This window comes from Hyperoodon ampullatus, assembly GCF_949752795.1.
Source record: "Hyperoodon ampullatus genome assembly, chromosome: 19".
Lineage (NCBI taxonomy): Eukaryota > Metazoa > Chordata > Mammalia > Artiodactyla > Ziphiidae > Hyperoodon > Hyperoodon ampullatus.
Window position 1 is genome coordinate 6654772 of NC_136932.1, and position 15288 is coordinate 6670059.

At 56.2% G+C, this 15288-nt stretch overlaps 1 protein-coding gene across 7 annotated transcripts in view; it reads right to left on the reverse strand.

The window, feature by feature from the left end:
- The window catches only part of ZNF385C (zinc finger protein 385C), a gene marked incomplete at both ends in the record, with an annotated part of 38112 nt that overhangs the window by 14446 nt on the left and 8378 nt on the right, over positions 1-15288 (reverse strand). The window lies entirely within an intron of this gene.

Below are 15288 nucleotides of genomic sequence, written 5' to 3' on the forward strand. Positions count from 1 at the left end.
CCATCAGGCCACAGTCATTTGTGTCATCAGAAGGAAGTTAGCACGAAGCTGGGCTCCCAGAGCCACAGGACGAGGAATGGGATTTGTTTCCTCTGGAGCTCCCTTCCCTAAACACACGCGTGGGCACGCTCACACACACACACCAGTTGTGTGGTTCTGGGAAGGGCAGCCCAGAAGCGGGGGCTGGGCTCCAGACTAAAGGCAGCCAGCTGGTTGCCTCCACCTCCCTCACTCCACCACCACCCCAGGCGCGAGGCGAGGATGAGGAGTTCAGGACCCCACAGCCACGTCCAGTGGATGGCCAAGACCTGCCACCTCTGCTTCCTCATCATCTCTCACACCTGCCTCTCCACTCCATGTTTACTGATAAGTGGTACCTACCATTTACCGAGTGCGAACTGACTCAGGCCCTGTGCTCAGGACTGCGGTGACTCCATCAGGAGACCAAGATTCCTCTTGCAAGTACTCTCTGAGGATGGTATCATCCTCACTTTGGACACGAGGAAACTGAAGCTCGGGAGCTTTAAGTGACTTGCCCGAGGTTTGCCAAGCAGTAAGTGGCGGAGGTGGAATTAGAACCCAAGCCCCCCTGACTCCACAGGCCATGCTGAGACCCTGGCCTGCACCGTCTCACCTGGATTTCGCAGCGGCTTCCACCTCTGCCTTTGTTCCCCCACACTCATACCTCACGTAACAGCCAGAGAGAGCAAGGCCACACACAGATCCCACCGTGTCACTGCCCTGCTTCCGCCTCTTTGGTGGTGTCCCATTGCCTAAGTCTACATACCTCACCATGAGCCAGCGAGATGCGCCCCCCGCCCAGCCTCTGGACGCCTCCAGAGCCTTCCCAATCCTGTCTGCTCAGCCAGCTCCAAAGGCTTACCATGCCCCCCACACATTACTGTTATTTTTGCTCCTGCCTCCATCCCCTGCGCCTGGAACTCTCTATCCCTCCTCTTTCCCCGGCTATTTCCCATTCATTCTTGGAGGGCAGCTCAGGCATCCCCTCTGCCACCCTGATCCCCCCCAACCTGGGCTGGTACCTGTCCTCTATTCTCCCATAATTCCCCGTGTATGAGTCTTTGTAACACAATATGGTGAACGCAGGGATGCTCTACGTATCTCTGTACTTGGTTCCTGGAAGGTCAAGATCACATTTGCTCATTTTTGTACCTCTAAGTCCCTGTACAGGACTGGGCACGCAGATGGCTCTCAGCAAAAGCTGGTTGTTTAAAAGAACGAAAGGATTATTTTGGCTATATGAAACAACTTCCTGTTTCTTTCTTTTTTTAAAGATTTTTTTTGATGTGGACTATTTTCAAAGTCTTCACTGAACTTGTCACAATATTGCTTCTGTTTCGGTTTTTTGGCCGGGAGGCATGCGGGATCCCAGCTCCCCTGACCAGGGATCGAACCTGCACCCCTGGAATTGGAAGGCAAAGTCCCAACCACTGGACCGCCAGGGAAGTCCCAACAACTTCCTGTTTCTGAGGCTGTTGGTTTAGCTGATTCTAAACTCTGAGAAAGCAGTGACTGTCTTGCCCACCTGATATTATACCCAGCACCCTGTGTGGAACTTGGCACTTAGTAGGTAGGTACAGTAAGGGCAGATGAGTCGAATTCCACGGGCAGCCCATTCAGTGTAAGGAGAAGCACTCCATGTTGCCAGAAGTGGGTGAACCTTGCTGGTCCTCCTCCCCTGGACTCTGCGTGGCAGTTGGTACTGCTCATCACACCCTCCTGAAACACACTTTTCTCTTGCCTTCCACGACACCACATCCCCTGGTTTTCCTTGCTCCCGTCAGCCACTCCCCTCTGATGTCATCTCATCCTCTTCTTCCCTATCTCAAACTGTCCAAAGAGTTCAGAACCGTCTCTACAGGACACTCCTCTGGGCACCACACCTTTCCATCCAACTGCCTTCCTGGCTTTTCTAAACAGATCTCTCCTGTATCTGTCCCTACAAAATATGCTCCTCTCCCAGGCTGCCCCGCTCAGGAAAATGGCCCTTTCTCCCACCCAGCTGCTCTGGCTGGAACACTGCCCATCCAACCCCCACTCTCTTCCGCATCAGGACCTGGTCTGTCCACAGGTCCTGTTGATTCCACCTCTACGATCTACCTCTAACTCATCCCTTCTCTCCATGCCACTGCCACCATCCTTGTCCAGGCCACCATCATCTCTTGCTTAGACGATGGCAGTTGCTTCCCGATGGCACTCTGGGTCTCCACTCTTACCCCTGTCTGGGGTCAGAGACTCTCAGTAGCCAGAGGGGGCTTTTTAAAACATACAGCTTAAAATCCCTCCATGACTGCCCATTGCTCTGAGGCCAGCACCAGAATCCCTTTCAAGATCTACCAAATGCCCAGGCACTGCTGACCTCTCTGGGAGCCACGTGTGCCTCCCTCCCCTTCCAGCTACACTGGCCTTCTCTTAGTTCCTCCAGAGTGCCAGAGTCCCATCCCCAGAACCTTTGCACATGCTGTGCCTTCTTCCAGAATGTTCCCACCCTCTCCCCCAACACCTTGCCTAGTCCACTTTCCCTCTGGTCTTAGCATAATGACCTCTTCAGGGGAGGCTTCTCTAATTATCCTTCCCCAGCAAGTCCCCTTATTTTCTGTCACTACCCCCTGTTTGTTCCCTCCAGCGCACTCCCCAAAGTTTACACTCCCGAAAATCTGCTTATTTCTGTGTAGTTCTATTGCTTGCGCTCTTGCTGTCCGCCCCCCTCCCCTGGAAAAAGTCCCTGAGGGCAGGTAAGGTAATTTACTTGTTCCTCTCTGGACTCCAGAGAAGGGAATCACGGCTGGCCCCCAGCAGGTGCTCCACAAAATTTGAGGAGTAAATGAGTCAGGAAGCACAAGCTCTCAGGCAGAGAGAGCAATGGAGTGGGCCCCTGGGCACCTTTTGGGTGGCTAAAACAGCTGCCTTTTTTTTTTTTTTTTTTTTTTTTGCGGTACGCGGGCCTCTCCCTGTTGTGGCCTCTCCCGTTGCGGAGCACAGGCTCCGGACGCACAGGCTCCGGACGCACAGGCTCAGCGGACATGGCTCACAGGCCCAACCGCTCCGCGGCATGTGGGATCTTCCCAGACTGGGACACGAACCTGTGTCCCCTGCATCGGCAGGCGGACTCTCAACCACTGTGCCACCAGGGAAGTCCCAAACAGCTGCCTTTGACATCCTTTCCTCCTAAGGTCCCATGATTCTGTGACTTTGTCTAGCCCACCACCCAAAGGGTCTTAGAATGGAGAGGAGGTGCAAAGTCAAGGTGACACCCTTCTGGGTTTTTGAGAAAAGAACAAAAGAGTAGGGAGGGAGGAGGCCTGGGAAGATGGAGATTCTGAAACTGTACTGTCCAATAGGGTAGCCACCAGCCACATGTGGCTGTTTAAAATTAATCAGAATTTTAATTTTTTTTTTTTTTTTATGGTCACACCACGTGGCTTGCAGGGATCTTAGTTCCCTGACCAGGGATCGAACCCATGCCCTCGGCAGTGGAAGCGCAGAGTCCTAACCACTGGACCGCCTTGGAATTCCCCAGAATTTTAAATTTTTAAAAATTCAGTTCCTCAGCCGCACGAGCCACACTTCAAGCTCTCAATAACCATGTGTGGCTGGTGGCTACTGTACTAGATGGCCCAGAGAGAGAACATATACATCATCCCAGAAAGTTCTATTGAACAGCGCTGCTCTAAAAGACCAGGCAAAAGCCATTGACCTTCTCCTACCTCAACCTGAGGGAACCGGGCTGGGTGGGGCGGGATGTAAGACGTGACTCTTGGGGCGATGTGTGTTGGCCGGTGGTCCCCACTCCACCCCAGCACGTAAGCCTCAAACAGTGTCTATATGGCTCCGGGATGGGGGTCCCCAGTCCCCTCCCCAGGCTTCTTTGGGTCTCCTACTTTCGGGACCCCAGCAAGAGGAGTCCACGCTCCCGGCAGAGTAGGGGCAGGAGCCCCCTCCCCTGGCAGCCCGGTGAGGTAGGGGCTCCCTGCACACCCCTGCCCATCCTCCCGGGGCCTGGAGGCGGAGGGCTGGGGAACTTCCTCTGGGGGGCGCGTGGTGCAGGAGCTCTCCGATGGGTGCCGCCCGCGCCGTGCCGCCTCTCCCGCAGGAGCCCCAGCCCCCGTGGCCGCCCCCTGCCTGGAGGTGCCTGGAGGGGGCGCCCCGCCCGGCCCCCTCCCCTCCCCGGCCCCCGCACGCACGCACTCACGGAGTCTCGGGAGCCACCATCTTGCGCGGTAGACGCTCTGGCCGCGGTCTCCTTGGGCTCCACTGAGCGACAGCAGCCACTAGCGGTAACCGGGGCGAAGAGGCGCCAGCGGCGGCGCGGGCCGGGGTCGCGGGCAGGGCGGCGGCGCCCCGGGGGTCGGCCGGCTGCGCCCGCCTGCCGCCGCTCTGGCCCGGCGCACCCTTAGCCCGGCGTCGCTCTCACCCGCCCCACCGCGTGCGCTGCAGCAGGAGCAACTCAGGTTAGACCGCAGGAAGGATGCTCCCCGCCAGCGGGAGGGACAGTGGTCATTCATTCACCACAGGTATCCGTGGGCTCCTAGAGGAGCCCACAGGTGAGAGCTGACTGGTGAGACCCAAACAGGCGGGGCGCTAGGGAGGCTACACTCTGGCAAGTGCCCCGAGCGAGAGCGATGAACAAAATGCTTTGGGAATCACAGAGGAGCAGGCTGTCAGCTGAAGGTCATCAGCCTGGAGAGGCAATTAGGTTTCACAAAAGGGTCAGTGAGATTTTACCAGGCAAAGGGCATTTCAGCAGTGGGAATGGCAGAGCCATTGGGAACCATCGTGAGGTTCAAAGTCGAGTGCAGGTTCTCAAAGCTCAAGGTAGAACAGAGGTATGGAAGCTCTACAGTGAATGCTGGGGATTTTGACCTTCCGGCCTTGTGGGGAACCTCGGGAGGTGGGTGAGCTAGAAAATCATGTGGGATCTTAGTTCCGCGACCAGGGATTGAACCCGGGCCTCAGCAGTGAGAGCGCAGAGTCTTAACTGCTGGACCACCAGGGAATTCCCAGGAAATCGGTGTTTTAATCTAATGAGTTATTTGTAACAGGGATGACAAATGGGGTGGGTGGGAGGAGTGACCTCTTCCCAGAACTCTCAGACGCCCAGGAGACCCTCACCCCTGTGTGGGTTTCCCTGCAGGAGGAATGTGGATGGTACCCCACCCTCCTAGACCTAGAGGCCTGCAGTGGAGCTCCAGTAACGACATCAAACTCTGAGGCCTTGGCAGCCCAGCACTTAGCCTCAGTTTCCTCACCTGTGAAGTGGGAATTACAGCTGGGTAAGGAGGAAAGGGCAGGACAGGAATGGGTCTGAGGACCAAATGAGGTGCTGGGTGTGGAGGCCGTTTGCACAGGCGGTGCAGGGCACTTGGTGACCCAGTCTCCCCCTCTGGTCAGCACAAAGTCACCCGGAAATGCCTTCCGGCCCCCGCACAACTGGGTACACTCTTCTCCCACTCAAGGCCTAAGGCACACGTTGAGGTCAGGGCCTCTCCAGTGGTTGCTGGGAGCTCCCCGCAGCCCCCTTCACGCAGCGCTGCTCTGAGCCGCCCACCACCTGCCTCTGACATTCACTGTGAGCCCTGGCCCCCAGGGCCGCTGGGATGACGCACGAGTCATGGCACATGCACACACACATGTGGCCACTTGGCTTGTGGGTACACTCAGATGAAGGGAGATGCTGCAGCCCCCACCCCCGTCCCAAGATGGCACCACACAGCCTGACGGGTCTAGAATTCTGCACCCCCAAAACGGTCAGGTGTGTGTTAGGGGGTCTTCTCGGGTAGCATCTTGCAACAGAACAGCCACCCTGGCTAAGTGTCTCAGAGCAGTCCCTCCCCACCCCTGGCCAGGGGTCCACAGCCGGGACCCAGGGCTCATTGGATGGCTGCCTCAAGAGGGTGGGTTGTTACTCTGATCGAACAGGAATAAACCAGACTAAGTGACGGAGAAAAGGCCACCCCCAGGGGTCCAACAGAGACTAGGGCAGGTGTGCAGAGCTGGTGTCTCATGAAATAACATCACCCTGCCTACCATCCAAGGGAGAGAATCCGGGGAAACTACGTCCTGCTGTTCTGCCATCACTGGGAAAGATACACACGAGAGAGCACAGGGACACACACCCTGAGGTCCACAGGCATCCACACAGATAGTGACAGGGACAGACACCAAGGCACACACTCACACACATCTCCCCATGGTGAGACCGTCTATGCACACTGATGTGTGTACATACGGAGGTGGTACCCACGCAGAGACAGACAGATACCCCTGCTGGCCAAGGGGCGGGCACAGAGGCCACGCATGAGCATGCATGAACACACAGGCAAGAGCAACAAAGACACACTCAGATCATATACACCCAGAGGGACACACACACGAGGACACGCAGACCCCTACAGATGCACATACAACACAGAACAACAGGCATGCAGTGGCACACAGCATCACAGAGAGGTGCACGTACACAAAGATCCATATACAGAAACACACACACCCCTGACAAAATTAAACGCATCTGACATACACACAAGCTCATGTAGCCAAACCGAGTCCCCCTCCCACCCCCGCCTCGAGTCATAGGGGCAGATGGTAGGGTCCTCCCAGAGGCAGCGTGCACGCGCGCTCACACACACACACACACACACACACACACACCCCTCAAATAGTAAAGTTGCCGTTTCTGTCACAAATAAAACCAAAACTCTGTGAAGAAAGGGAGTCCAGGAGGGAGAGAGAACCAAAGGCAGAGAATGAGAGGTTGAACCAAGACCCCAGCTTGCTCACCCCCCGCTAGGATTAGGATTCCTTCCCACATTCTCCAGCGCCCCCAACCCACCCTGGGCTGGCCAGCACTGTGGAGGCGTTGATGTTCCAGACTCCCGCCCTCCCTGCACCTGAGGAAGACCCCCGAGCCCAGTCACAAGAGGAACTCTGCCCCCAGCCCCACGGCCTCCAGCCCTGGCCCTTGTGGAAGGGGATCCCCCAAATCCTTAAAGGGTAATGGCTGTTTCCCTCAAAAAGGACCAGGCAAGCCCTGTGTGGGGAGGTGAGCCAGGAGACCACGAACAAAGCACGGGGGGCATTGATGTTGACCCCAGCGCGACGGCTGGACCTCAGCGGGCGCCTGGCTCTCTCCTTCTCTGCTTCATTGACAACTGCCTCTAACCCCCGAGCCCCGCTCCTCCAGGCGGCCCCTTAGAGGCAGTTGAAGGTATGATTTGATACAACGACCCTTCGTAGCGGGCTCCTCGGATGACGCACACCTGCCCCGAAGTGCAGCAGCCTCACTCCTGCAGGCTGGACCTCCAGATCCCCGACCATTCCTGCCACCCCTGCCCCACCTTTGCTCCCGGCCAGAGTGGGGGCTCCCCCTGCCCATCACTGAACTTGGGAAAAGGTACCAAGAGTCAGCTGGCTACTGGAGCCTCTAAACAGACGACTCTGGGGGGGGGGGTCGACAACAGGAGGAAAAGGATAGGGCAGGGGAAAGGGGAGAGGCCCACCCTCGGCTCGAAGCCCCCGCCCCAAGCCCCCAGCTCAGGCGTCCTCAGCACTCACCCAAGAGCATTCTCTGCCTTTGGAGGAACCGCTGAGCGCAGAGTGCGAAGCCAATGAAACCCAGCCGGAGAGTGACAGAGGGAAGGGGTGGGGGAGTGGAGGGACAGGAGGGGAGGGTGCGAGGGAGGGGCTCCTGCTCTGCTGGGAAGCCACGGTTGCCGGGCCCAGTCTCCCCTCTCCAGGAAGGCGCTGTCTGTTCCCCGGTTTCCCCACCCCAACCACCGGTGGAAAGCACAGGGCACTTCTTCCCCGAAGGTATGGGGACAGGGGGAGGGTGTCAGGGGGCCTAGTGCCTCTTATACCGAAGCGAAGAGTTGACCCTGCCTACAGAGGCCTCCAGGACAGGAGGTGCTTCCAGCCCCTTCTCTGCCTGCCAGAAAATTCTTCTTCTGAACTTTGAAGCCCTGCCTCAGGGCTTGCTGCCGCAGGGGGCCCGTTCTCCTATCTAGCCTTACGTATCCTCTGCCCCCATCCCCTTTTATTTACCTCCTTTTGCTGCAGGGGAAACCGAGGCTCAGAGAAGGGGAAGGGAGCGCAGGTGGCTTGCAGTTCAGTACCTGGACTGCCGGACCTGCTACCTGGGCGATGCCAGGAAGCGGGGAAGGGGTGTTCATCGGTCACCGAGAACTTCTGACGCCCCTCATCCGCCCGCACCCTTCCCTCCCACCCACCCATCTTTTCTCTTCTGATTTGGCTCCTTCCTCCTCCGCCTCTTCCTGAAACCTGCGGGCTCCTAACTCACCTGAGCACCTGGTGCCGGGAGGGGGGTGGAATGCCGGAGAGGAGACAGCCAAGCCACAGCTGGATCCGGTCTCGCATTCCAAGCCCGGGTCCCAGCGCTAGCCCCCCACCCCCTCAGCATCCTGTCTCCACCAGACAATAACCCGTAATCTCTGCAGCAGCCAGTTCTCAAGCTGCAAAGAAGGTCTGGGGAGGGGGTGGCGGCGGCAGCCCCTGAGAACAGGTTTGTTAGGAAGAGGCTCTGTGGGGGAAAGGACTTGCTGGTGTGGGGAGAGGACGGAAACTCAAGCCCAGAGCTAATTAACCCACCCGGAGACACAGACGGAACCTTTGTCTTCTGCGGGGGCAGGGATCTGAGCTAAGCCCCCTAAGTTCCACCCAGGCAGCCTTGCCTTTCCTGGTGGCCCCTGGGGGGAGGTGCTGATGGTCAGGTTCACATCTGTGAGGGGGTGAGTGAGGGCACCGCCATCACCTGCCACTTAAGGGGAACCGCAGGAGGCACTGGTTAGACCCCCAAGAACTTCTTAGTGGCTTTGGGGGAGCCAAGGTGAAGCAGGCATCCAGAGGCCTCGGGATGGGCTGGGAGGGGCACTGAGGAGGAACTGGAAATCCAGGGAGATACTGAAGCCATGAGGGGGACAGGCTGGAGGGCTTCCGGGGCCTCCTGATGGGACTGAAATTAATCCATCTGCAGGGAGTGGAGGGTGAAGAGCTCATCAAGCCAGTGACTCAGGTGTGACCCAAGCTCAAGGCCTTTGATCTCTGGGGCTCAGAATGCAGCCAGAGGCTTCTGCAGTCAAAGACTAGGAGAGGAGATGGAGGGACTGATTAGAACGGGATCTAGGAGAGGTCTGAGGGCGCAGGGCAGGGGACAGCCTCCATCTGCCACTCTGATGCCTTCCCGTCCCCAAAGGCACAGGGGTGTCTGGTACAGCTGCAGCCGTCTTTGCCCTGAAATCCAATATAGTCTGACTCCGTCTCCACTTTCTTGTCCCCCTTAGTGTCTACCCTGTGCTCCCCATCCAAGTCCCCTCTGGCCATTTCGGTAAGCCAGAGCTTAAGTCATTTTTGAAATCTTCTCTCCTCTCTGGTGTCATGTTGCAATGGTGGGGAACAGGGTATGTGCCCTAAATTGGGCAGCTGGGTCAGTCCTGCCAAGAGACAGGGGGAGGAGCCAGTTGGATTTAGAAGGCTCCCCTCCCTGTCCCTAGCCAGCCTAAGCAGAGTGGGAGATGGCTGGCATCTCCCCATTTTTCAGTTGAGGACACCAAGGCATGGGTTCTGAGCACTTGAACTGCCTGTCATGGGAGCTGGTCTGCCTGCGCTGGGCCATTCCTCCTCCTCATTCCTGAAACATTAAGGCTCTCTCTCTCTTAATGTATGCTGTTCTCCTCAGCAGCAAGGTGAGGAAGGCACATGAGAGACAGGATTTAGAGTCAGAGATGCTGGGATCTGAACCTGGCTGTGGCCTTAGGCCTGTTGCTTACACTCTCTGAGTTCTAGTATCTCAGTTTCTGAAGTGAGGGCTGAATGCCAGTCAGCTACGCCCGGGGATGGCTGGGTGAGGAGGGAATGCTGTACTGCTTGTGGAAGTGCTTTGCAAGCAGTTCATCTCCTAAGCACATGCTCATTGGCCCTGGGGGTAGGTCACAGCTCTTTCCCCAAGGTCCAGGTCCTGCTGTCCGTCCCCCAAGCCCGGTGCTGGCGCAATATCCACACTAGAGGTTGGAGGTAGGAGGGTTGAGGCAGTAAACCTTTCTCTCTGCAGATGTTCAAGAACTACCTAAAATTGTTTAGGGATATGCGCACGCACGCGCGCGCGCGCGTGCGTGCGTGCGTGCGTGCGTGTGTGTGTGTGATGGTCAATAGGGTCATTGAGTTCAGCCACACTGAGGCGGAGGTTCCTGGTGCCCACACCTCCCATGGGGGGCAGGTAGGGTGAAAGATGGCTCATTCCTGAAGCATGAAAGGGTCTGCTGTGTGGGAGACAGATCGGGAGGAGGGCAGGTGGGGGAATGACCTGGAGAAGGGGCTGGGGAAGGGTGCGGTTCCTGCTGTTTCCGCATCCTGTGCTGTTTCCCCTTCCTAGGTGTTCCAGGCTGACTCATGGTGGGCAGCTGGGTGAGGCTGAGTAAGGAGGCCTCTGACGCAGGCATTGGTGAGGAAGCTGAGAGAGGGGAGAGCTGCCCCCCATATCTCCCTCCCACAGACGGCCTCAGGGACAGGATCCTCCAGACAGGATCCCGCCTCACTGCCTGTGACGGCCTGTCACTGCAAGGCGCCAGCCCCCCAGACCCCTAATCAGAGTGACAGCTCCAGGAGGCCTCCCAGAAAGGGAGCCTCGAAGGGGCATGACTGGGCCGTCACCCCCACCACTTCAGCGCCCTCCCAGGGAACGGGCGGCCCTCCTGGCTGCCACAGGACTGAGATCTCAGGTGTCCAGGAACAAAGCCGTGCGTTAAGGGCTCCTTTGCCTCAAGCCTCCTGAAAGTAGACTGTGACTCTCCATTTCCGGAGGTGCCCCCGTCAGCCGTGCCCTCAGGGCTCTCTGCTCCCGGTCCGGCCTCCTCAGGCGGACTTCCTCACGACTGAGGTCCCCAGCCCCTCACCCCTGGGGGAAGTTGTTAGCATTGGGCTGCCTCTCCCACCCGCAACTCCCTGAGGGCCAAGGAGACAGGAGAGTCTATGGAGGGGGGTGCTTTGCTGGGGGGTCAAGACCTGAAGTAGAGTCAAAGATAACCAGGCCAAGGGACTTCCCTGGCAGTCCAGTGGTTAAGACTCCGTGCTTCCAATGCAGGGGGCGCGGGTTTGATCCCTGGTCAGGGAACTATGATCTCACGTGCCTCTTGGTGTGGCCAAAAAAAAAAAGATAACTAGGCCAATGGAACACAGGTTCTCCGCTGGAGCCCCGGGATTCCAGGGTTCCCAGAAATCTGAGGATGCAACATCCTCGCTCTAGTCACAGCCATCACCCCCCGGCCCAGCATGCTCCCACAGTGCCGCTCACTCCTCTTAGCATGGCGGTGGGGAAGGTCTGGCCCCGTGGCTATCTTTCCCTCCAGACCGTGAATGCCCAGCACTGCTCAGTACAGAATCCCGGCATCCTGCACGGGGCCAGCGCAGGGCTGGAAGGCTGGTGATGCAGGACAGGTGACTGGAGGGCCAATGACTTACGAGGTGTTGTTTAACAATCTCGGGGGGGAGTACCAGGCATCGTGTCTCCTGGTGACCCCCCCCCCCAAACCTATCCTGTACTCGGGGGATAAGGACTGTGAGAAAAGGGAAGCCAAGTGAAGGGGGACCCCATCCCTCTGGGCAGCCTGTCTGTGGCCACCAGCGTCTGGTGCTGCTGTCCTTTTTCTCACACCCCACCTGCTCTCTCCACACTGGGATGGTGGGTGGGGGAGAGAAGGAAGGACCACTGCCCGGAAGGAAGGCCTGAAAAGCCAGAGTTAGAGGGGAGCAGGGGTGGGACCAAGTCCTCTGGTCACAGGAATGGGCTTCCCCACCCACCCTTGCCTCCCTCTCAGCGCCCCCTTTCTGATAACGGAACTGTCCATCACAGCATCCCCTAAGCCAGAGTCATCCTTGGCAGCTCCCTTCCCCTCGGCCCCACATCCTGTCAGTCACCAAGTCCTGCAGAAAAGACCCCGGAATCTGGTTCCACCATCCTACCCCCTTCCTTCTCATGTACCCCCAAGACTTACCCTTCCCCCTCACCAGAGACCTCTAAAAACACTAACTACTCCTGCTCAAAACACTTCAGTGATGCCCGTCACCTTCAGGACAAAGGCCAGATGCCCAGCTTGGCTTTGAGGACTTCACAGGCAGCCCCTGCTCACCTCCTGCCACGCCAGCCACTTGCCCAGCCCAGCACCGCCTGCTGTTCCTGCAAAGCCATGGCCTCAGGCCTGGGTGCATTTGCTCTAGCTCAGGGGTCCCCAACCCCCGGGCCGCAGACTGGTATTGGTCCGTGGCCTGTTAGGAACAAGGCCGCACAGCAGGAGGTGAGCGGTGGGCTAGTGAACGAAGCTTCATCTGTATTTACAGCCACTCCCTATCGCTTGCATTACCACCTGAGCTCCGCCTCCTGTCAGATCAGCTGCAGCGGCATTAGATTCTCATAGGAGCGCGAAGCCTACTGTGAAGTGCGCGTGGGAGGGATCTAGGCTGTGCGCTCCTTATGAGAATCTAATGCCTGATGATCTGAGGTGGAGCTGAGGCGGTGACGCTAGCCCTGGGGGGCGGCTGCAAATACAGATCATCATTAGCAGAGAGGCTTGACGGCACAGAGACCACAATAAATCAATTGCCTGCAGACTCATATCAAAACCCTATCAGTGGGCTTCCCTCGTGGTGCAGCAGTTAAGAATCTGCCTGCCAACGCAAGGGACACAGGTTCGAGCCCTGGCCTGGGAAGATCCCACATGCCACGGAGCAACTAAGCCTGTGCACCACAACTACTGAGCCCACGTGCCACAACTACTGAAGCCTGCACGCCTAGAGCCTGTGCTCCGCAACAAGAGAAGCCACGACAATGCGAAGCCCACGCGCCGCAACAAAGAGTAGCCCCCGCTCGCGGCAACTAGAGAAAGCCTGCACACAGCAACAAAGACCCAACACAGCCAAAATAAATAAATTAAAAAACAAAACAAAACCCCTATCGGTGAGTGGCAAGTGAAAACAAGCTCAGGGCTCCCACTGACTCTGCATTATGGTGGGTTGTATAATTATTTCATTATATATCTCAATGTAATAATAATAGAAATAAAGTGCACAATAAATGTAATGCACTTGAATCATTCCAAAACCATTCCCCCAGCCCCCCAGTCCGTGGAAAAATTGTCTTCCAAGAAACCGGTCCCTGGTGCCAAAAAGATTGGAGACCACTGCTCTAGCTGCTCTAGCTGTCTCCCTGCCTGGGAGACAAGATCCACCAAGATCCACCTTCAGTGTCATTTCTCTGAAGCGTTCCCTGACTTCTGTCAATTCACCTCTCCCTCCCACTTCTCAAAGGAGCCCATCCCCACATCTATGAAGCCTGCTGTTATCTTGGACAAACTTGTCTGCATGTAGTTATCTAGACAGTTCTTTTCTGACAGGCAGCTCTGTTGCCTTTTAAAAACACAAATTCCCAGACAAATGCTGTATGTTCTCACTTACATGCAGAATCTAAAAAAGCTGAACTCATAGACATAGAGAGTAGAATGGTGGTTGCCAGGGGCTGGTGGTGGGGGAAATGGGGAGATGCCGGTCAAAGGGTACAAAGTCCCAGCTGTAAGATAAATACGATCTAGGGATCTGATGCACAGCTTGGTGGCTATAATTAGCAGTACTGCCTTATACTCTTGAAAGTTGTTAAGAAAGTAAATCTTAACTGTTATCTGTACACATACGCTCAGAATTATGTGAGGGGATGGAGGTGTTAACTAGCCTTACTGTGGTAATCATTTCACGATATATACATGTATCAAATCATCACACTGTACCCCTTAAATTTACATTTGTTATATGTCAGTAATATCTCAATAAAGAAAAAGTACAAAAAAAGAAAAAATACTACAAGGTCCTACTGTATAGCACAGGGAAATATACTCAATATTCAATATTTTGTAACAACCTAAAAGGGAAAAGAATCTGAAAAAGAACATATATATATATGTATATATATATATATATATATATATATATATATCTGAATCACTGTGCTGTACCCCTGAAACTAACACAACGTTGTACATCAACTCTACTTCGATAGAAAATAAATAAATAAATAAAAATATGAATACCCCCAATCAGCAGCTTGCACATGGTAAGCTGTCTGTAAGTATCTGATGAATTAATGAATGACTTTTGAACACACTCACACACACACACTCCAGAAACATCCATACAGTTGAATATGCTCTTATTCAGAGTCACATCCTGGGGTCCAGCCCCAAGTGCTCAGGTGGGGAAGATGGTACCAGCCATTAGAGCACTCCCTGCTTTGCTTATGCAGTGACCTCTGCCTGCGAGGTCCCTTCTCTTCTCACCCCTGTTCCGAAGCTCACTGCAGCCCCCCTCCTTCGGGAGGCCTTTCGTGGTACCCCCAGGTAGAATCGCCCTTTCTCCTTTGTACCCCTGGGGGCATGTCCCATGTAGCACCCACAACACTCATCTGCTCATTTCGTGTCTGTCTCGGCCTAAAAGACAGTTTCAGTCTTGGGGGCCGCGGGGGAAGGAGTAAGACCGGAACGTCTCCAGGCCCCAGCACAGTGCGGGGAACACAGACGGCATCCCATAAACACTCACCCAAACAACAGGCAGCCCTCAGGAGGTCAGAGTGTAGCCCTCTGGCAAAGCTACCAACCTGAGCTGCAGGGTATGTGTGCAGGGCACATGCTTCTGGTGGCCGCCCCCAGGAACCAGGCAGAAGTTCCGGCCCTTCCTGACTCTCACGCTGGGCCTGGTTCATCACCTGTTTCCCCTGCCGGCCAGCAGCCTGCTGCTCCTGGTCTCTCCCATGACTCCCATGTGCCTGTCAGCTGGAATCATCCTCACGAATCCATTCACCCACTTTGCCCAGAATCTGCCTTGCAGTCAGCGGTCCTCTTGCAGCCCAACCTCTGCAGAGTCATGCCAGCCAGGGAGAGGCCGAAATCCTGGCCAGGAGTCCAGTGGCCAAAGGGAGAGGGGCTTCTCCCCGCTCTTCCCCTGACCACCTCTCAGCCCTTAGCTGGAGTGTCGTGCACTTCGCTGACCCTGGCCTTCAGAGACCAGAGCTGGAGCCCGGGACGCCCCGTAGGTGAGGCCCTTATCTCGAAAACTATCTGCCAGGGGGCTCCTGGTTGGAGAAATGCTGCTTAGGGGGCCTGGTCCTAAAAGACCCCACAGGGAGAGCCCCAGATCCAGAGGAGGCCTCAGACCTCAGGCCCTGAGAGACCCCATAGAGGGCTGTCAAGATGCAAAAAAACTTTGACGGCATCTGGG